At 37.2% G+C, this 22,150-nt stretch overlaps 2 long non-coding RNA genes across 5 annotated transcripts; both read left to right on the top strand.

Moving 5' to 3' along the window:
* Window positions 1-5,337: 5,337 nt before the first annotated feature.
* Window positions 5,338-6,798, top strand: LOC124208960. Of its 4 annotated transcripts, none has more exons than XR_006880733.1 (4): window positions 5,338-5,581; window positions 5,936-6,114; window positions 6,188-6,293; window positions 6,403-6,798. It is a non-coding gene; the product is annotated as an uncharacterized LOC124208960 (long non-coding RNA). The 4 variants fall into 4 exon arrangements; XR_006880732.1 differs by lacking the exon at window positions 5,338-5,581 and adding an exon at window positions 5,592-5,844; XR_006880731.1 differs by lacking the exon at window positions 5,338-5,581 and having other exon boundaries at window positions 5,596-6,114.
* A 9,905-nt stretch (window positions 6,799-16,703) lies between these two features.
* LOC124208504 lies at window positions 16,704-18,064 on the top strand. The gene is made up of 4 exons (XR_006880477.1): window positions 16,704-17,176; window positions 17,247-17,299; window positions 17,416-17,548; window positions 17,623-18,064. It is a non-coding gene; the product is annotated as an uncharacterized LOC124208504 (long non-coding RNA).
* The last annotated feature ends 4,086 nt before the right edge of the window (window positions 18,065-22,150 follow it).

Genomic DNA, 22,150 nt, shown 5'->3' with positions numbered 1-22,150 from the left:
CATGTGAAAAAAGGAGACTGATGTGCTGTTTACGGCCATCCAGACAGAGATAAGGCACACGCTAAGCTTTTGTTGATCGGATACCAAGAAGGGGCTGGTATGGAGGGGTCACTAGAATCCTTTAGCCTTGGCAAATATATATATAAAACTAAATCATTCACCGCAATGTTGATACGTACTACGTATAGATCAAAAGTGTATTAGTACTGCTTTATTTATAGAATTATGTGATACACAGTTATTTTTAAAAAATCATCAATACATGACGATTACATTAACTGAGTCAAACAGAGAATTTTTCGTTTTTTTTGGCGTTTTAGAAATGAACAGTGAACTGAATTTTAAAAAAAGAAAACTATGTTCGTGAGTCACCGTAAATTTTCAGCTCTAGAACTAAGTAAAATGATTTTATGTTTAGGCCTACTTATATAAACAGTACCTACCAGAAGTTTGGAAACGCGCGAGAGAAGCTTATGTAAAAAGCCGATTTTTGCCGCGTTCCCAAAAATTGGGTTTTTGACGGAGGGTATTGAAATTTTTTTTGAAGTAGCTATAATGGTTGGCTACTTCCTGAATTTTTTTTTCAGATTTTTTAATCTAAAGGGATGGCAGCTACAAATGGATTTAGAAGTTTGGAAACACGCCGTAAAAGCGTATTAAAAATTGGCTACTTTGCCGCTTTCTAAATAGGGAAAAAATAACCATACAAAGACGCCAAAACGTGCAAAATGAAGAGCTTCGTTAGCTCTATGACATTTATCATTTTAAATTTTTTGAGTTTAATTTAATCTAATAAATTTCAAATTGAAAATGAGATTTGTCATTTTGGACCCTTTTCTCCCTTCTATCCCACCCCGCAGTGTTGTCGCGATTTCTCCTTTGTTTCATTTTCGTAGGAAGTGCAAATACCGCCTACTAAAGCAAAGGCGAAAAACACCGAAGTAGACTGTAAATATTCAATGTCTATAACCTAAAATGAATGCTAATCGTTTAGATTCAAAGATTTTACTAACCCTAAGTTATTGAAAAGTTTCATAGGGATATCGCGGTCTACCAGGAGAGGTACCCAAACGCCCTATCCCTTTTGTCAGCCAGAATAATCAAGGGACTTAGAAGCTTCCTCAAAATGCCACTTGGATTGCGGGCGTGGCTTGGCCACCAGCTGTTGTGTGTTGCACAGTCTCCCTCTCCCCCCTCTCTCGATATATTCGTGGAATCCCACCCCAAGCCGCCAGCGGCAATTGGCGGCAATGGCAGCATTGAAGAGTTCTGACCAAGCTACGCCCGCGATCCAAGCGGCCAATTAGGGAAGCTTCTGAGTCCCTTGATTATTCTGCTGCCATGGCGTTTGGGTACCTCTCCTGGTAGACCATGGGGATATGCAATGCTGCAACTGCTAATGTATACTAAGAAGAAAGGAGAAGGCGCAATTCTCAAGTCTTCTAGACACAAAATGCTTCGATCATGAAGTAGTACACATGCTTCGATTTTCTCTGAACTTCGTGCTTCGATTTTCACCTACTCCAGCACTCCGCATCTAGCGACAAAAATTCAAACCAATTTATTGCCTAACAGCATATCCGCTCTCTACTCCATGCAGAATTCCGGTGTACCTCGATTATTCTGCTCTAATGGCGTTTGGTTACCTCTCCTAGTAGATGGTGTTAAAAACACGTTTTTAAAAAGTGATATCCGACTCAAAGCATACGAAAGCCCCCTTTTTCAGGATGCAGTTTTCGGAAAGGAATTCAGAAAGGGATTGGGAAAATCTTAAATAGGTCTATCCTGTTCAGAATTCCAAGGCGATTCCAAGGAAACTAAATCCATTTTTTTCCTTTTTTAGTGTCCGTGATAATCGGGATTGAAATTCGCGAAATATAACGAAGACTGAAAGTCTTCCCTCTGTCCACATCGATTTTCGTCGTATATTCGGCTCGAGAAAAAAAAACTAATTCATAGAAAATGAATCTTTTCATCGGTCTTTCAGAATCAAAAATGATTTTTTATAATTATTACAGATGACCGAGATATCACGAGTTTTGTGATTTGGACCAATTTCTGAGAAATTTTAAGAATTGTTTCTTTTCCAGTGATAAGTTGGTAAAATCATCAACCCAGATCAAGCGTAGGGCATCTCTATCCTCGGAGTGAATTTAAATTTGGAGGAAGGCCTTTTCTATGTCACCATCCCAGGCCACACGATGCCGACGAAAACGTAACAACACGGCTTATAATTCCGGATTCATATTTCCCCGTTTTCTACACTGTCATCTAATGACACGCTACCGTCCGCCTGAACTGATGCAACGTAAACGGGACGAATTTTGGTTGTGAGTTCTTCACTGTGTATTACCAGACGAAGAGACAAATAAAGTTCAACTGGTTGATGATGCAATTCGATTTTTATCTTACATCCCAATTGAAAATAATCCATAATTTGCTCGTGATAGGACTTGAAAAGTCCCGTTTTCTTTATTGAGACGGCATATTATACGATGAAACCTTTCCTTTCCTTGATGATAATAGGGTCGTTGCATAAATAAGAGATATATTCTAAATAAATATAGGTCTACTCATTTTTTCACGCTAATCCGCGTGATGTTTTTTTATTTCTTTTCAAAATCCACAAGAGCATGTGAAATTCTCCTTTAAAGTTGGAATAAGCTCCTCCCATTTCAAAACGGACCTTTCACCATTTAGTATATATATGCCATAATTCATTATATGTTGATGTATATAGTAGGGGAGACCGGGGCTATGTGGGGCAAATTCTTCAAAAAAAGTTTCAATTTGCTTTATGTAGTACACAATTACATCGATTTTTCCTTATTTGGTACAAATATGATAGGGAATTTTCTACCCTCTTCGTATCTTTTTCAGAATAGACTAGGCTAACGTCCGAAGTTGCCAGTTTTATGTAAGCGGAAACAAATTTTGGACACGAACTGGGTAATTGTTCTTGCATGGCGGCTTATGGAGTTTCGCCAGAGTCATAATTAGTTTTATGTTTCCCATTTCAGTCGTCTTTAGTTGCTATTCTTAATTGGATAACTACATTCCTTAGTTATCAGGTAATATTTTAAGTTTAATTTCCCCTCGATAGTCATTGTAGTTTATTTATTATTAATTTTTAAGTAAAAGCATTTTGTTTTCAAAGACTATATCCTGCCCCGAGGAAAGAGAACCCCGCACACCCCTTTGTCTCCTCTTCGTTTCTTCCTTCGTGTCTTCTTTCCATTCTTCCCTTGGGGCAGGAAATGGCGACATTTTTTTGTAAACACTGTAGGGACGTTTACAAAAATAAACTACAATGACTATCGAGGAGGAATAAAAATTAAAAGATTACATGATAACTAAGGAATGTATTTATCCAATTATGAATAGAAATTGAAGACGGCGGAAATGGGAAACATAAAACTAATAATGACACCGGCGACTAGATCTCTTTTTGTCGTACGGGAAAAAGGGCCACCGGCCGGTGTTTTGCATCTGACAATTTTTGAAAGAAAAGTTAAAATTGAAAATTTTAGATAATTTAAAGATAACTTTTAAATCATTTTTACCGAAAAACCGAAGATAATGTGAAAATAAGTTAAGATTACAGTTAAGATACAGATAATTTTGTTTCCTTCAGATATCGATAAGATAAGATAAGATAACGGGAAAAAGACAAAAAAACGTTGACTTGCACAATTTATTTTTTGATTCAAACAAATATGTTTGCCAAAAAAAAGTATTTGAAATAAAACAGAATTACTAGAAAATATTCCCTTCATTAAACGTAAAGAAAATACGAAAATCACAATTTGTTATTCCGTTTAATGAAGAGAATTTTCTACAGCAAGGTTGGCTTAGTTCTTGTGCATTTTGCAGACATAATGTCACTTGCTGTGCTTATTAACACACGCTCGATACTTCCAGAAGATGCTGGGATTCAAAAAAGATCCCGAGCAATGGCCCCAAAATAGGAAAAAGATTCTGATTTAGTTTCCAAAACCCTGGTGGTCTAACTGGTTTGTATTATCCTTCTGGCTTTAAAGGATCGACAGCTTCTTCCATTCACACATTTGGCTCATTAATGCAAGCTTCAAACTCTTTCAAAACCATGTATAGATGGGGAAGCAGAATTTGGACGGATGGGCTCGTTGATAACAGTACTGTACACCCCTTTCGGCTTTTCTTCGGTGGTGGGGGAAAAATTACGTTTTCAGTTTGATTAGATTCGTCAGAGTTAGTTGTAGCACTGTCATGATTGTGATCACATGTGAAAAAGATTAAAAAACTTGAGAATTGATTTTAGTTTTAAACTTAACTTTTTTCTTACGCAGAGCTTTTGATTTTCTTTCTAGTTCCTCCCTTACAGCCTCTAACACCTGACATTCCGAGAATCCAGATGATTTTATCCGGTTTTTTTGAAACGCGGATCAAGAATGGCACCTATCAAAATCCAAGTAAATAATTTGTAATGAAAGACCTAAAAAATGTTTAGTTTCCCAAAACCAAGAACGAGTCCATCAGCACATAGCAAAATCTTGACGTTAAAGAGGCGAGCAATCCTTTTGCAACAGCCTTGCAGTTTTTGTTTTTTTCAGTCAAAGGACTTTTGGGATTTGGCACCTGCTTTCCATAGTTATAGAAAGTTTGTTAACCAAGTCTAAGTAGGCAGGGATCAAATTTCTCACAGTTCAAAAAGTCGGCTTGAAAGACGTCACTAGCATCTTCAAACCTTTCAAGAATGAGAATCAACTCCTTGATTATTTTAATTTCAAATGTCTCCAATTTCCCATGTTTTTTTTACGTTTAATTTTCCATTAAGTTCAGGAGCAATATCGAAGACTCGAATTAGGATCACTTTACATGTAGTATTGGGAATTCCACCTAGCATCATTACTCACCGGAAGTATAAGATTTGTTAAGTTCAAAATCAGTTCAGTATCGAGAACTTACTGAGTTTTTTTTACTGGCGTGTTTGTAATAGTCTGTGCAAGCATTTTCTATAAAAGGAAAACAAATATTGTTAATATACAACAGCCAAAAAATTAGCAAAAATTAATAAATTACTCCCATTGCTTTTATTCCATCTTTTATTACCAATTGAAGAAGGTGTGCTACACATGTAGACCTGAGAGATGAAGCCAAAGAGTACCCTGACTTGTTGTTGACAGCCTCCATTGTCGCTTTGTTTAAACAAAAAATTGTATCTTGCAGCTCTTGCTCAAGATCTTCACGCTCATAAAAAATATGCGATCTTCGGCAGAAGCTCTTCGGCAGAAGCTTGTCTTAATTCTTCTGCGAGCTCTACGACGGTTTCCCACAATGGCACTGTTTCACCATAATTATCCCTGAGAGATTTTTAAAATTCTTATTTTAAAAAGCCGAAGGCTTACCGCCTTTTAAGGGTGAGAGATTTGAAGAAACAAAAGTTCCGACAGCGCTCCAAATAGTCTTAACTGTGAGAGGTCCCTGGGGAATTGGGGCGATTCGTGATTGGTCGAAGGGGTTTTCGGGACTGTGACGCGTTCGTGCTGCTCTGATCGCGACGCGACTAATCTTATTCGATGTAGAATGACTTTTTACATAGGTCATGACTAAATTTTTTAAGTATTAACGAAAAAAACGAGAGATTGGGAGCAAAAAGGGAAAAAAAAGGGGAAACTTCTAAAATAGATTGCACATATCATTCCACACAATTAAAGGGTCCAGTCAGTTCTAATGGGAAGAACAACTTTCCATTTAACCGAAAAGACTAAATTTGTGATGCGTTTTTTGTGGTTCGCGAGATATTTGCGAAAGAAAAACACACCCAGATTGACTTTTAGCTTGATTGTTGACTAGCAGACGACGGTAATCTGTGACAGCCAGTCTGCTTCTGGCGTTTGTTATTGACTTCATCTTGTGAAATACTGAATTGTGTTTCAAATTTTAATTTTTGCAGGATTCTTATAAGAAAAAAAAGACCATGATGTCTCCAGTGTCACAACTGATGGTTCCTTTACCTATCAAATCTGTACCAGATTGGCAGATAGTTGACATTTGTGGCTCAGAAATTACTCGCTTTCCCTATTTTGTTGGTGAACTGGTGAACTTGGTTCCTAGCATGTGGAAAAAATTCTTGTAAGTATTGACTGTAATGAAGAACTAACAGATTTGCGAATTGATTTGTACTTGATTTATTATATATTTACAGATTTAACTATTTTGTTAGGTTGAAGTAGCAAATGATGACGTAACCATTTTTAAACCAGTTGGAGTTGATAATCCTTTGGCCTAAATACTTGTAGACAATTGATATGGTAAGGTAACTGCAGCAGGTTTATGGAACTATTTCAATCAAGAAATAGGTCTAGAGAAGCTAGAATGGAAACAATCATGCAATCTTTTATAACTTTATGTATTTTTTAGGTGTCGTAAGACCTAGGATGCTGAAGTTGGGAACTTGTCTCTCAATTTGGGAACCCTGAACTTCTCAAACTTAGACGCTGTGATCTTATTGGAGATGTTTACCACTTTTTCATTCATTTTCTAAGGAAAAAAGAAGTCACACAGTATTTGTTGTAAAGTTCATGTGATTGGTGAAGACTAATTGTTGCAATGCTCTGGCTGTGTCTGCATCTGAAGTGTATTGCAAATGCAATCAGCGTGGTTGTCCATGTGATTCAGTAACTGGAGAAGAAAGAAATTTTGCTAATGATATTGATAAATCCCCTTCTTCCCATGTATCCTGCACTGTTGAAATGATCTCAGTGAACACTCCATAAGAAATATGTATAATTTGCCAATATAATTAAATTATTTATTCAAGTGCCTGATTATGATATTATGTTGATGAAAACTTGAATTTTCATAGGCTGCTGTTATTGATGAAATTCAGATATCAAAGGACCCTAGTCGCGGTTGAGCATGAACAAGAGCATTATTGGGTGTAGTTGCTGAAGAGGTGCATGTTTGTAGTAAAGCCGCCGCAAATGATGTAGTATAAGAAATTCTATAGTGCAAGTGAAGAACTTGAGACGCGTCGATATATAATGGTTTTACGGAGCTAATTATCGAAGATGCATCTCTTGGAACCTAAGACAAGATTACACCGGAAGACTTTCATTTGTTTCAACAATCATCGCTACCACATAGAACTAAATTAGCGCAAGCCAAGAGGTCCTCCCGATCCCGATCCCGATCACCCCTGTAAAGTTCTGGTTGCTCCCACCACCCAGTCTCAAGAAAACTTTGCCCGAAAAACGGTTTACCAATGCAAGATTTTTGAAACGGGTCAAATTTCAATTCAATTTTGCGAGACCACGGGCACACGAACAACTAGCGTCATATTTCATATAGTATAGTCGTATTAGAAAAAAATTTTGACCCACCCTAATTTGAAAAACAAAAGACTGAGATTTTATTCCACACAAGAGGTGCAACAGCGTGCAACAGTGAGAGTATAAGATGACAAACAGAAAAAACAATACGAAAACTAAATTTTTATATTTCCTAATCAAGAAAAAAAACGAAAGGAGACTTTTAAAATCTCGAAGGTGCCACAAAGGGGCTTGATCGATGGTTAAATTCAATCTCGATTGTCTCGTCGGGTTCGAAGTTTCATTCAGGTAACGAGCGAGCAAAAAACTCTCAGTTACAGTTGGGGCGGTGCCAACTAAAGATTGCCAAGAAGGCAGTTGAATGTCAAAATCAGAAGCAAGCATATTTGGACCACCGGCTGTAACTACTCGAACAATCTGAAATATTTAATCGACACTAAATATATTACTTTTTAAACGATAAAGGGAGAAAAAATTTACCTTGCTGATGGGAAGTTTCCAACTTTTAATTACGTGCTCGTATTCGGCAACAATAGCCTGGGCAGTGTGGCTCCCTTTCATTTGAGTCAGGGTAAGAAACGCGTTAAAGGGTTCGATACTCATTGACAAGAAAACCGACGAAATCCAGCATGTTCTTCGAAGACCAAATATCGAGAATGATGGTCAAGGCAGTGCATTCAGTTGATTTCGCCATTAGTTTTCTCTTCTTCTCTTCATAAAATCCTGGAATTAACGTGTTCCGCAATCTCTGTGGACAAGGCAAATAATATCCCGGGGCCAACAGCTGTATAGAAATTTTTTTTTAGAATAGTGATAATATTATTAAAATTATCAAATATATTATTTAAATTATCAAATATATCACCCAAGAGTGGAAGGCATGTCTTGTCAATAAATTCAGAGGAAGATTATCCTCTTTAAATACTTTGCTCAAAACTTGGTCCAGCTGCTGTTGTCTTGTTTGGTGTACTTTGGTGGGAGTCGCAAAACTGTCGATTTTTTGTTGAGAATTGGAAATACTACCATACTCTTTCGGACGAAGCAACATCAATGGGGTGTTAAAATTTGAGAATGATGATTCCCCCCCCCCCCAAGAGAAGTAATGCCCATTATCACACAGGTTACAGAGAGCCCAAATAGAATTTCCCTTTTCCCACCAATCACGAAAAAATGTCTTCCTCCAAGTTGGGAAGGCGTTGACAGTGAAAATTTGTATAGGGTTACCTGGCGGAGGTTTTGGCTCTGAAGAAGTATTTTTGTCAGCCGTTTCAGTAGCCACATCTTCGACTTGTCCATTTCTCTCTTTATTTTCTTCGTCTAAACGTTCTTGTTTCACTTGACTGATTTCCTCATTTTCTAAAACAAAAACCCGACCTCGTCTTCGACTTGGACCTCGTTCTCTAGAATTATTCCGAAAAAATCTTCTCCCACCTGGGCTTGATCCTCTTCTCATTTTATTAATTTTATATAAATCACAAACACTATAAAAAGAGTTTGCGACAATCCAATTTTATACTATCGATATTTTATTCTGGTTTCGTTGAACGGCTGAACTCTGAAGGCGTCACGTCGTCAAAGGTTTCATGTTCGACATTTTGTGCGACGCACACGCGAGTACGCTTATATCAGGCACAACTGAACTTGCATAAGTTGTTAGCACATGAAAACACTTAAATTTCTGTGTGATTTATGAGGTAATTGTTTACAAACATTTCTGGATTGCTTTAGAAAACAGAAGGAAAGGCTAGTTAAAAATTTGGTTGACGAGTGGAGGGAAGTTGATCAATTACATGTGTTCATTGTTCATTGATAGTTTCTGCCGTTAACTTAAGAGGAATCTATGTCACATTTGATACACCTAGTTTGAAGACAGGGTTTAACTGTTCAATTTTATTTATTTTAGATGGCAGATGACAATCTTGTACTGGATGCCGAAGAGAAGAACAAGCCTTCGTCAGCCAAATTGAAGGATCAACATAACATGTTTCTCGATGAGAAGGTAAAAACATTTTGTAACAAGCATTTCTGGATTCCTCTTAAGTTAAGGGCAAGTTAGTTCAAGAAACTATCGATGAACAATGAACACATGTAACTTCCCTCCACTCAACAACCAAATTTTTAACTTTCCGTCTACGCCCCAACACCATTCATTAAAAAAACTTTTTCATCTTTTATAAAACAATCTATGATTAATTTGATCCACCTAGTCTGGTAAGTTATTTAATAGTATGTGTGATTTTAACTAAATTTTTTCTAATTCCATGTCTTTTTCTACAGAAGATTCATCCAAAAATTCGAAGAAAAAGTTGAAACACAACTAGAGTTGCCTTCCATTCTCTCCCACTGGATAATAGCTAATGGGATTATTATAATTACTCGAAAAATGTGATTCAATGGATTGACTGTTCAACTAGTTATCTTAATGTTAGTCTTGCCACGTATTGCTTGTTGAACTCATTTCCCTTCAGACAAACTAAGAGCTGTTTTTTCATGCTGTCTTATGTTTTTAAGCTAATATAAACAAGATAATTGTTTGTGTATTTTCTAATACCGAAAATTAAAAAAAATAATTACGTTGTTTCTTGAGAATGGGTCATATCAAAACTATAAAGTAAGTTCATTTGCACAAACTTTCCCATATACCATTCGAATCGGCTTAACGAGCTCTATCGAATGGCGTTAAGTTTGATGAGATTGGAGATTCCGTGCCACTCTAGGCCACTGCCCTGATTCCAATATAATCGAGAATTAAATTCTATTATATCAGTGTCTCAGATTAGACTGCTATCTATTACGCTTTACAATGACACTGAACATCATAAAGCGAACGGCCAAAACTAAATTGTGTGCAAACTTAGTCCCGATGTTTTAGCAAGAAGGAATCTATAGTAGACAGTTCTAGGACATCTATAGGACTAGAAAATATAGCAAATGAATGATTAGACATCTTTGTAAAGGCTTTAGTTCTATGCTTGAACCCGGCCTTTAATACTGAGAAGTTTTGAAACTGAAATTCTCAATTTATCTTTATGCTATGATAATTTACAATTTAATTCTTGGCGCGGAAGCTTAACTTTTGATCCAAGCTGCGTCAGAAAACTTCAAATTAATATGGCCCTTATTTTTTTCCAGTACTTCAGTCAATAGGTAGACAGAAATTGTTAATGTGCCTAGCTTTATTAAGTGCAAATGATGTGTGTTTAATTTGTTTTTGTTTCTTCTTGTCGCTTATTATGACCCATGAGAAATACACAAGATGACTACTGAATTGGATGTTGCTAAATCTGGAACTATCGCTGGATTCGGATAAATTAGGATTTTTGTATCGTCACTCTCTGTTTACAAGTTTATAATCCGAACCATTAGTACGTCTCCCTCTTTGGGCATTACTTGATAACAATGTCGTAAGCGCGACGTTTTCCCTTTCGTTAGTTCATCGCCCATTTAGTGTAGCTAGCATCTGTGATTATTAGTTCGTTTCGCTACAAGCTAAGTTCTCTCTTCTTCACCCGTGTGTTTTATTTTATTCATCTATATCGATGAACTTCTCAAATGGGAATATTTTTTTTCTATTTGCATATGTGTTAAACCCTCTTCATGATTAAGAGACGGATTCATGTGAGAGTTTAGTGTAAAAGATCTCTTCTTCCGATCAAATACAAAGACTTACAATGCTGACTGCCTTCCCTTGTCAATCTTAATTAACACTTTTTTTTATCAGGACTTAAGTTTTTCAAATAACTTCAATCTTGTTTCTCTTATACGTTTTTTTTGGTTTCCAATATTTGATCACAGAACGGCGGTATCAAAAGCTGCTTTTTTGTAATGATGATGATGATGCCGTTCGGTGACGAATGGTGCGTCACTTACGCCACGATCATGTCCATCACAGGTAAGTATAGCAGAATCATAATTATCCTTCAAGAAGAAAGAAATGATGCAGTGAAAAATGTTTGTCCGATCGATGTGTACAGGAATCGGTTCCACCATAAAATTAACGCCGCGTCGTGGCGATGTCAACTGTTCGTGTAATTCCTGGCCAAACGGAGCGAGGGAGGTCTTCGCCAATTATCACAGCGTCGGTGGTGGGGAAAGCAACGGGAAAATTGGCAGATTCCAGGCCACTATTTTAACGTATATTAGCGTATTAGTTCACGGATAATCTCTCTTGTCTGTTGCTTTCTTGTAACAAACAATATCGACTGCATGAGACGTCAAAATCAGACACTATTTTAGGTTTTTGATTTGATTTTAGGTTAAGCTTACATTACATAGCTGTTTTGCATTTTTTTTGGTTTATGCATTCTATGAAAAGTGGCAAAAATGGCTTGCCATGATTTCCCTTGGCCTACCATGAAATACTTTAAACAAAAATATGTATTTAAATGAAAAATATAGATTTAAGCGGTTTTAAGAAGCAACGGATCGAATCGGACGCTGGATCTCCCCGTCCAGCTTAATTAGAAACTGTCTCAGAACTGTCATCTGCGCTGGATTTACCTACATATAACCTCCGTACAACCATAGCATTACAATTTTGAATCTCTTCGCGTAGTCATCAACTATTTCCCCTGGTGGCTGCTGGTATCCGTGAAGTTTTTTCCCCAACGCTCTTTCGTTCTATCCTTGGAACCATTGTGTAAACATCTCCCTGAAATCATTGAAATCTTAAACGCTTTTCCCTCTACTCTAAAAAACTACGCTGCCCTTCCGGCCAACCTATAATATATCGCTTACTACCACTCCTCATGTTCGTCATAGAATCTATCGAAAATTATGCTCTTTTTCCACAACCATTTACCCACATCGTTCCTACTCTTTCTTGCGAAGAATGTTAGTATTTTTTTATGGAACGCATCTTTGTCTAATCAAATTCGCTCTCTCACTACGACCGCCAATTTGCTTCGTAGGCAACTTCCGGCTGTTCCTCACCTGCCTCTCCACCTCATCGTCCCCCACATGAAATGCTTTTACTCGTCCTTACTTGGTCTTTTTTGGATGTTGTCCCATGCTTTGTTATTGCGAAGTAAAACTTGTTCTGACACCAATTTAAGACTGAATTTTAGGACATTTTATACAAATGATGGTATGGTTACTAACAGTGTTTGTCTGTTTTTTTTTATACAATGGACTGCAATCGACTATAATGGGAGAGGAGCTAGGTTGAACATCAGCATACAAAAAATTTTAGAAACTCGGACGGAAAGGAATATCTTAGGATGTTTTTCATATTACAACTTTAAAATCCTTCCAGCGTTTGTCGCTCATCTCATTATTCTTCCTTTCAAAACCGCTTCAGCCAAATTACTGTTTGGTTGAAATCAGTTATTGAGTAGTTGCGATTGATATTGTTGTAGTTTTAGTTATCAAGATTGTCTCTCTACCTCTCTTTTCATCTCAGCCACCTGCCCAGCCCTATTTAAAGCTGTGAACAAATCTGCAGTCACCACCATCTTTTTTTATATTTTGTTGGTAACTTTCCACATCTTCACTGAATCGTAAGTTTCTGCTAGAATTCTGTGCCTTGGATCTGCTTGCCATCTTGTCTTCTCCGTCAATCTGTGACTTTGAGTCATCGAAAATCATGTCTTACTTGGTCGCACTACATGAACGTTGGGGTTAGAAGGGTCAAAACCACAAAATATGAATGTGGGTATCTTAGGGACGATTAAACAGAAATTGGGATTTGTAAAATAAGAAAAACTAATCGTGACTATGTATTAGTATGTAGGGATTTAAAATGAAAGATAAGTCCATTATTAACTCCTATTCTGCAATGAAGAATACAATTTAAAAAAAAATTTGACACAAGATAAGCATCAGTGTTGTGACTGATCTTTTTTTTTTGATCGCGATCCCGGTCCCGATCAACAGAAAAAAAAACAATCGCGGTCGCGATCTCTTTTGCGATCGCCGCTAGATGGCAAAGGGGGAAAGTACATACGTTTTCAACACAAAACCACTTACGCAAAATACATTTATTTTTTGAAGCTAGAATCTACAAGACATTATATTTTTAGTACCCATTGACTTTGAGGAAAAGAAGCATTTCAAAATTCCTGTCCTTCAACCTTGATCTCGTTGGCTTAAAAATGCTTCCAGCTACACTAAAGAGCCTTTCGACTGATACGGATGAAGGGAGAGCAGTGTTGTAACGCAAGAACTGGTGTTGTGTTTCTGGTGTTTTTTTAAAAGAAAGTTCTTCACTCTTTTCATTGCACGGTAATAAGAATTCCATCAAGTGTCATTTGGTGTAACAAAAAGCTTCCCAAGTTCTTTATTAATTACATTTGAAGACTTCCTACTTCTAGATTGTTTGTTCCAAACTGATCTCAGTTTTGAATCAACTGATTCGAACACATTTAAAAAACTCCGATCAGTAATTTTCTTTATGTCAGCTGTCGCCAACAAATTGAGGGAATGGCAAACACATCGTCTGTGAGGAAGTAGAATAACGCCGATTGGACGCAAGCATCAGAATTAAAATTAAGAGTCTTTGTTATAGGGAAAAAGACTAGTTCTTCGTCCTCTTCTGAAACTTCGATCTGACTCTCTTGCAAATTCTCAGGATCGCTGAAAGAGCTGTCAGACGAACTTGAAGTTGATAATTCAATTTCTTCCACTGCTTTCAATGTGTTTGTACTTGAGGTGGATGTAATATCTTTCCCAAACAATCGAAAAGCTTTAACGAAATTGCTACCACTGTCAGTAAAAGTTGCAGTTAGTTTTGAAGTTAACTGAAACTCATCGTGAATGGCCTCTAATTCTCTGGTAATAATATCGTACGTGTGTGAACCTTTGATTCTACGAATTGCAAAACATGCACTCTTCCTCTATAATAGAAATTGTTAAAGCTTTAGTAAACAGTTTTGTAATATCTACTAAAGTATTCACCTGCAAATTGGAATCAAGCCAATGCACTGTCACATCAAGGAAGCTTTTTCGTCGAATTGTCCAACAGTCAGCTGTTGTGCAAGCGTATTTGGCATTTGAAAGATCTTTCATAAGTTTTTCCTTCCCTTTGGCAAAAAGGACATTCACTTTATTGGTGAAGAATCTTCGGCACCTAATCTGAATTTTACTTGCTAGCCTATTTACAAATTTTCGAAAACCTTTCTTTTCAACTGTGTACATTGGCAAAACGTCCTCTAACAAATAATCCTAGAGATTAAATAAATTTATTAAATAAATATGCTTATTAAGCATATACAATCAAAACACACATTGGTAAATTCAAATACAGCGTCAGTACATATAAAAAAGGTTCCAATAGAATGGTTGTTGGCCATGAAGTTCTTGGAATGAATGTCAGTCCGTGAACTTTGAGGCTGCTGGCTAGAACGTCGCTGGCCTGAACGTCTCTGTCATGGCTATTTCACACCCCGCTCCCCACAATTTAGGGAAGACCATGCTTTAGGCATACCCTAATTGGACTAAAAGATGACTAACAGTTTAAGCATGGCCTGATCACACCTCTGCTCAAGAAGCCAACACTAGACAAAGAGGTCTTTTCCAACTATCGATCCGTCACAAACCTCATATTCATTTCTGAAGTCCTGGAGAAATAGTCTCAAAACAGCTTGATATTCATTTGTCCACCCACGACATTCTCTCACCTGCTCAGATTGCGTATCGTCCATTTCACTCAACTGAGACTGCGCTTCTTGCACTTCAAAATGATTTGCTTCAAGCTGCAAGCCACGGACATGACTGTCCTGTTCTCCTCTTTGATCTAAGCACAGCATTTGACACAATCGATCACGGAATTCTTGGCGTTCGAGGAAAGACTTTGGCCAGGATTGCCTCCTATTTGACGAATAGGACTCAATCTGTCGTAATTGACAGTGTCGCATCCGAACCGGTCAAAGTTAAATAAAGAGTCCCCCAGGGATCAGTACTGCCAAAACTATACTCTATTTACGTCAACTGCTTGTATCTGGTGACGGAAGAGCACGGCAGCAGTACTCGGACGATACCGCTACCTACCTCAAATTTGGATTTTTGCTGGACTGTCTTGACCAGTTCAACGCACTCAGGATCTTGTCAAAGTGCGCCGGTGACCTAATTGACTGGTTTTCATACATCTGGCTCAAATCAAACCCACCAAATAGCGAAGTCATCTACTTTGCCCCCCCCCCCCCAACTCGCCATCAAGCTAATGACGCTTCACCTACGCGCCGGTGTAAACCTTCTCGAACCCTAAACATCAGCCAGGGTTCTGGGCGTTCAACTTAGCTCTGATCTGAAAATGGATCGACAGATTTCTGCCATCGCGAGGGTCGCCAACTTCAATCTCTATCGGCTGGGCAAGATAAAAGGTCATCTGACAACCGATGCCACCAAGATCCTCGTGCACTCCCTTGTCATCACACACCTCGATTACGCAAACTCCTTGCTGTTTGGCCTTTAACAGAAAAAAGTAAGACTACTACTAGTCAATACAGGACTCAGCTGCCCGTCTCATTTTCCGTTGTGCAAAATCCAGAGAGGATTCAAGATTCCGCCTGAATTGACTGCAGAGTCCTCTTTAAGATCCTACTCCTCGTCTTTGACTGCCTGCAAGGAACTGCACCCGTCTAACATCAGAAGGGCATTCGACTCCACGTCCCTGGTCACTTCGGCACTCGCATCGGGGCTAGAAGCCTTGGAGTTCTGTCTTCAACCACGAGAAGAAGGAAGAAGAAGAGCACCACACAAAAGCCGGCCTACCAGAAGAGGTCTTTCACAACATATGCTCCGCACTACTGGGACAAACTACCACCTGCCATCCGCTCCACAACCATCAAACTAGATTTCAAGAAACTCCTTAAGACACACTTTTTTACTTTGTCATGTCAGGTTTTAACTACACGTCACTGATTCATTGCTTTCCTTGTTAACCGTCATTTGAACTTTTTCTGAAATTCTGAAAATTCTGAAATTTTATTATGTGAGAAAGTGCGGTATAGAAATTTTAATATACATTCTTTCTTTCAAAATCTCAGCCAATGCCACCCTCACGCTCCAAGCGTAATTTGAGGAAAACTAAAAAAATTTACTATACGTGTTTATTCTTTAAATACAGTATAATGGGTAAGTTTTAAAAGTGAAAATTACCTCAAAAACTAAATGGTTGGAAGGCCATATTGCTGGGCAACATGGGACCAATAAAATAAATAAAGAGTCATTTGTGAATTTTCTGTCTCTGAAGGTGTTTCCAGTACTCAGTTGTTGTTTTTCGTTAGTATAAATATTCTTGAAGTCCTTTCTAAGCTTTATCCCTGAGAGATTTTTAAAATTCTTATTTTAAAAAGTCGAAGGCTTACCGCCTTTTAAGAGTGAGAGATTTGAAGAAAAAAAAAGTTCCGACAGTCCTCCAAATACTATTAACCCTGAGAGGTCCCTGGGAAATTGGGCGGGGGGGGCGACGAAAACGGTTTTCGGGACTTTGACGCTCTCGTGATGCTCCGATCACGACGCGACTACCTCATTCCACGTAGAATGACTTTTTACATATATTATGACTTAATTTTACAACAATTAACAATATTAACGGGAGATTGGAAGCAAAAAAGGAGAAAAAAAGGGGAAACTTCTAAAATATAGGAAAAAAATGTCTTCTAAAATTAGACGATCAAACCACCTCTAATTGAAAGATGAACTTTTCATCTAACGGAAAAGACTAAATTTGCATTACTATTTTCCTTGTTCGTGAGATATCTGCGAAAGAAAAAGACACCCAGATTGATTTTTAATTGAATTCACTAGCAGACGACATGATTCAATAGCCTGCTTGTCAAACGAATGGGTTTTTGCCACATAAACAAACAAAACATTTCTCATTATAGTGATTAAACCTCGACAACTTTACTGTCTTTCACAAGGTAATGAGACTCATCAATTTTATAAACCTTTTTTATTATTGTTTATTATTTCCACAAAATTTGAATATAGATCATGTTTCTGTTTCTCCAGTGCTCATCTCCAGCAACTTCAAATGTGACAAGGTATCCCTTTATATGTAATACAACTATACATTTTGTGTGCATATTTAATGATTCATTTGTTATAGATCTTAAGTGATTAAAACTCAAATTTTCATAACATTAAATTCATCATTCAGAACATCCCGACAGAGAAACAGACAACCAAAGAGCAAGTCACTCGTGCATTAGTCCTCAGACCAACTGGAGAACTTTGTCAGCAACTTCAAAAAGCTTTTCTGCCATTTATCACCAATTCCTCTCGTGCTGTCAGTAAGTGCTGGCTCTCACGTAAATTGTTTTTCAAATAAAAATGTAGATTTTGATAAAATTTTTTTTATACACAGCAATTTCTGGACAAAAAACACTATTAGTGGCACATCCTGACATTACCATAGCAACCCCTTCAACTATATTGATCCATTTGGTGTCTAAAATGCTTGTGCTGAAAAATTCCCTTCAATCCTTTGATATTGACAAAGCTGACTTAGTTGTTTTGTTTTAGTTTTGATGAAGATATGAAGTGTGTGTTTGGGTAAGTAATATGCATATTTTAATCTGTTTATGATTAACATTCCTTCTCTTTCTTTTAAATAAACCTTCCCACTAATTATCAATGCGTTTTGACTTCTGCCACTTTGGGTGACGATATTCAAAGTTTGAAACCATCTAACAAGCATCACTACCACATGAAACTAAATTAGTTCACACCAAGAAGTTCAATAATCCTGATCACCCCTGTAAAGTTCTGATTGCTACTGATGCTATTAATATAAAATTGAATCTGAATATTGGCCGCGTTATATTTAGTTTTCTCTCATAAAACCTACGATCAATAAAAAAGGGAAGAAAGAGATGGTGAAAATGATAAACAGAAATGGATTATTTTTCAACACGACTCTTGTGTTACATTTGAATTCATTTATTTAAATACAAAATTGAATAAATAAATCGAAAATTATTTAACATTACACACTGTAAAATTCTCACTAAAAAAACCACAACAATGACGCCATGACGGACAGTTGACAGAATACAGTGTCAAAACACACACTAGAGGGAAGGGCCAAGCAAAATCCCGCCAAAGTACATTATTTCAAATAGTTTCACTACCCAACACTCTTTTCCTTCCGAAATTTTCACATAATGAGTGGAACTAAATGATGATAAAAAAAAAGACAATCAACCATGAGAAGTAAGACTAATCAGAGAACTAACTATTTTAATTTAGCATCTGTTAAAAAAACCGAAAATTAATAATAAAAATCTCGAAGGCGCCACGAAGGGGCTTGATCCCTGAGAGATTTTTAAAATTCTTATTTTAAAAAGGCCGCAGGCCTAATGCCTTTTAAGGCCGAGAAATTTAGAGAAAAAAAAGTTCAGACAGTCCTCCAAATAATATTAACCATGAGAGGTCCCTGGGGAATTGGGCGGGGGGCGACAAAAATGGTTTTCGGGACTTTGACGCTTTCGTGATACACTGATCACGACATATCAACATATCGCATTCGACGTAGAATTAGTTCTTACATCTAAGCCAATTAATTTTTACAAGTGTTAACGAAATTAACGAGAGATTGGGAGCAAAAAGGGAAAAAAGAGGGGAAACTTCTAAAATATAGGAAAAAAATGTCTTCTAAAATTAGAGGATGCAACCACCTCTAAATGAAAGAAGAACTTTCCGTTTAACCGAAAAGATTAAATTTGCTAGGGGGTTTTTCTTGTTCGCGAGATATCTGTAAAAGAAAAAGACTGTGGAGATTTATTGCAATTGATTGATTGAATGTTTGTGATTGATTTTATCTCGTGAAACAATGTGTCTACGTTTCAAATCTTAACTATTGCAGGATTCTAATAAGAAAAAAAAAACATGCCTTCAGTGTCACAACTGATGGCATCATTTACCTATCAAATCTGTGCAAGATTGGAAGATAGTTCACATATGTGGGTGCTGAATTAACTGGAAAACGTAACGAAATGGAATTGACAGTAGGTTTTCATTATGTCACTTATCTTCCTGTGTGATGAAAACTAAACAAAACAATTATTTGTAGATTACATTTATCATCAGGCATTCCTCCATTTGAGAAAATTTTGTCGTAAAGATGACAAGTTGGTAATTGATTTACAATTTACATGTCACCCTAAGTGATATCATAGCATACCATACTTTATTCAGGATACCAAACAAACATTCCCTGATTTAAAAGGCCTTGATGATTTAATGGCTAGCAAAATTTTATCAACAAAGAGAAATGGAAAGCTGCAGCCGTGGAAAATGGATTTGACAGTATGTATTCATTATTTACTAATCTTTCTATGTGATGAAAACTTAACAACAAAATTATTTGCAGATTACATTTATCATCAGTCATACTACAGTTTCAAAAAATTTTGTCTTTAAGATGACCAGTTGCCAGTCGATTACCATGTCACCCTAAGTGATATTATAGCAGGAGCTTGTCATTTAGATAGTTTGTTATCATACTTTATTCGACATGCAAAACAAGCTTTCCCTCATTTACAATGCCTTGATGATTTGAAAAAAGTCACTCATCTTCGACTTCCTGCTAATTGGTAAAATTTAAAGAAATGTGATTGTTTATAGAGTTATATCATTTTGGTTCTTTGAAATTTTTAGGTACCCTAAGCAAGAGCAAGAGCCTTGACACGGAAAATTGTATTTCATCATGTTCTAAATCTCCTTTTTACCATGTTTCCTGCACTGTTGAAATGATCTAAGACAAAATCATATCATCTCTTCTCCTGTTAAGTGCCATTTTACATAGATAATAAAAACGACTCTTGTGTTACATTTGAATCCATTTATTTAAATAAAAAATTTAATGAATAAATCGAAAATTATTATTTAACATTACACTGTAAAATTATCACAAAACGATGACACAAAACAATGAGGCCATGACAGACAGTTGACAGAATACAGTGTCGAAACACACACTAGAGGGCAGAGGAAAGCAGGATCCTAGTTTCACTAGTCCCAGTTTCACTACCCAACACTCTTTTCCTTCCTAAATTTTCACATAATGAGTGGGACTAAATGATGATAAAAAAAAGTCAATCAACGATGAGAAGTGAGACTAATCAGAAAACTAACTATTTTCATTTATCATCTGTTAAAAAAAACCAAAACGAATAAAAAAAATCTCGAAGGCGCCACGAAGGGGCTTGATCCCTTCTCGGCCTTAAAGCATCCGGAACTCAAAAGTACCAAGCATGGATTCCAAGCCGTCTTGGGATCACAGACAATGAGGCAACGGATAAACTTGCCAATAACGAGGAATACAGGTTTGTAGGCCTACCCCAAGAATTGGCGTCATCGGTTAAGAATTTCGAAGATTTTTACGGCACACAGTCTGATGGTCGAAAGTCAAGACGTTCATCTTGTAGCTCTGTGTTACTTCTTGAATAGAAGTCAATTCACAACGGTAGAAAAACGGTGCCACCTGCGGAATCCAAGACCTAAATGTTAGTCGTGCTAAAGCTGCAGAAGTATTGTATTCTCTGGAAGCATTACAGCAGTTCCGGGCCTCATGTTTTTGGTTCGGCACTATATTTTTCCATTTTGGCACTATGTTTTTCCGTTTCGGCACAATTGTATTTATTATGGGATTTTAATAATTTTATTGAAAAAGAGGGTTCAGTGAAGGTTAACCTGCCCCCCCCCCTCCATCCGTCCCCACGTTTATCTTCGTGTCAACGGTGGTATGATGGTCGGCCGCGCTGCCAGTACTAAGATTCAAATCTCTGTAAAGTCGAGATGGAATTTTCAGAAAAAATGAAATTTTTAATATTTAGAATTACAGCAGCATCAGTCATTCCAATTTTATGCGGTTACATGTTGCATTAAATAAGTCAATGTCTCGGCTAATGTATAGCGAGCTACCATTCAGACCCATGCTTTCCCTCTTGCTCGTATGTCGGTTGTGGTGTAGTGGACGTTAACCTGTGCTGCCATTCCAAGGGATTGAGGTTCGAATCTTGATCAAATCGGTAAGGAAAACTAAGTTTAAATTTTTGAAAAAATAAATTGTAAAAAAGCTGTGCCAGGCGTGATGTATTACTTGAAGCTCTGGGTCATTTCTATCTTCTTCCCTCCACAGTCGCGATCGTGAAGAGCTACTTCTTCCATCTTCTATCAACTTCTTGAAGCTTAATAATTTAAATTCTTCTAATATCGAACATAGTTTTCCTGATCGACTTGACCGAGATTCGAATCTCGGTCCTTTGGCATGGCAGCACGGGATGCTGATCATTAGACTACCGCTAATATGTGTGGGTAAGACATTAACTTATGTAGTGCAACATGTGACCGCATGATATGGCAGTCACCGCCGCCATTGTCTTTTTAAAATTCAAAAAATGCTATATTATGGAAATCTTTCTTTCGACTCGGCCGAGATTTGAACTTAGATCCTTTTTCATGTCAGCCCGGGATGCTGACCACCGATGACATTGTCAGCCGTTCAAGCAATGGAAACTCAAAGACCATGCTATACCCAAACACTGTTTTTATTGTTACATTTGGCACAGAATTGGTGCCGAAAATGGCAAAATTGGTGCCAAAACAGACAATAATTTTTCATGTTTGAGGAAGTGTGGTTTTCATGGGGTGCCGAAAACGACGAAATCGAAGTGCCGAAAAAAATTGCCGAAACGGGTGGCAACCGAATGACCAATAATTCCTTTTTACAAGACTTCTAGCTGATGCATCACAGATAAAAGCAATCAATTTTACCATAAGATGTCTGTCGTTGACATCAATTCCATTTTCTTCTAAAGGTTTAAGTTCATTTAAAAAAGGTTCAAGATAAAGATTTAGATTTGGTGGTTTCTCCCCGTCACAAAAAAATG

Source organism: Daphnia pulex, chromosome 12, assembly GCF_021134715.1.
Source record: "Daphnia pulex isolate KAP4 chromosome 12, ASM2113471v1".
In the NCBI taxonomy this organism is placed as follows: Eukaryota; Metazoa; Arthropoda; class Branchiopoda; order Diplostraca; family Daphniidae; genus Daphnia; species Daphnia pulex.
Note: the sequence above shows the minus strand (reverse complement) of the source record. Positions and strands in the feature narration are given on the sequence as shown.